The sequence below is a fragment of the Hirundo rustica genome, unplaced genomic scaffold (genome assembly GCF_015227805.2).
Source record: "Hirundo rustica isolate bHirRus1 unplaced genomic scaffold, bHirRus1.pri.v3 scaffold_151_arrow_ctg1, whole genome shotgun sequence".
Taxonomy (NCBI): Eukaryota; Metazoa; Chordata; class Aves; order Passeriformes; family Hirundinidae; genus Hirundo; species Hirundo rustica.
The window spans coordinates 40,934-42,465 of record NW_026690230.1 but is presented as its reverse complement, the minus strand read 5'-3'; positions in this window follow the sequence as shown (position 1 = coordinate 42,465).

The window sequence follows — 1,532 nt, the reverse complement described above, 5'->3', positions numbered from 1 at the left end:
GCAGCCCCCGGGGAGCTCTGAGCTCCGTCTGCTGGGCTGCGGCCGAAGCGAGCCAGTGCCGGCAGAGCTCTGGGGAAAGGTCCCGGCCCTGGCTTGGGGCTGGGCCAGTGGCCCAGGGAGCAAATCAACTTGCAGCTGCTGCCCCAGAGCAGGGAAGAGCAGGAATTGCTGGCTGGGAGAGACTCTTGCCAAGGGCCTGCAGCGCCAGGACACAGGCCATGGCTGGACACTGCTTGGGGCCAGGGTGAGCTGGGATGTGGGGATGGACTTGTTCCCTGGGAGGGCGGTGGGGCCCTGGCACAGAGTGGGCAGAAGAGCTGTGGCTGCCCTGGAATGGCTGGAAGTGTGCAAGGGCTGGTTGGAGGGGACTTCCTGCCCAGATGGGATGGGATGGGATGGGATGGGGCAGTGTAATGTGGGGATTGCAGTGTGGGGGTAGTAGGAAAGTTGGGAGGGGTAGGGATTGCAATGGGGGGATGGGATGGTTTGGGCTCCTGGAGTAGGGGAGTAGAGGGAAAGAAAGCAAGAAGCAGTTTTTAAAGTCTGGTGGTGCTTTTAGGAATTTTGGGGCCTGGAAGTGTCTTGTGGGAGGTTTCAGTGAAATTGGGAAGGCTGAGTTTAAGGTGCTGTGCACGGCTGAGGTGGAGTGGCAGTGATTTTGGGAGGGTAAGGGCACCTGCCCCCAAGAAAGAGAGAAATAAAGAAAGAAGGAAAGAAAGAAAGAAAGAAAAAGAAAGACATGAGAGAGAAAGAAGGAAAGGAGGAAGGAAAAAGGAAGAAAGGAAGGAAGGGTTTTAAATGTAGCTCTATACATCTAATTTAAGAAGCAACAAGGTTGAAGTTATCAGCAATGCAATTTTATTTAAGTAGCATTTTATAATCAAGCGTATACAAAAATCTGGCAGTGAATAATAAAATAATGTTCAGAAAAGGCATAAGCAAAAACAACCAGGGTACAGAAGGGGGTGTTCTCACCCTACCTCACGTACAAAACAAAGTAATCCAAGTTAAACTTATAAACTCTATGCTAATAAATATTCATTAATATTTCCAGTGAATCTCCTATTTTCAGTTCTTAAAATCTATGTCACTATAGTACATAGCACATGCTCCACTTGTTGTTAGGGGGTCTTCTTGGCTTTTTGGTGCTCTTCTTCAGATGAAGGCTCATCATCTTCCTCGCATCCTATGAATAACCTTACTGGTTGTGCGTGCACTCTAAGTTTTTTGTTATACATAACTAAGCATTATGTTCCAAAAAGTAATTATTTCCTGGATCAAACCACCACCCAAACTCCCTGCCTTGGAATAGTCCCAACTTTGTCCATCTCAAGGCCAGTTCTATCTAAAGACATCCTGTACCCCATAACATCTGCAAAGGGCCCATCTCCCTACCTTGGAGTAGTCCCAGCTTTGGCCAATCCAGCTTTGAAACTCTTGCTTATCTCAAACTGCATCCTGTATCTTATTTTTCCCATGTAGCATCTGCCAAGGGGCCCATCTGCTTTGTAACACTACTCACATCTACTTTT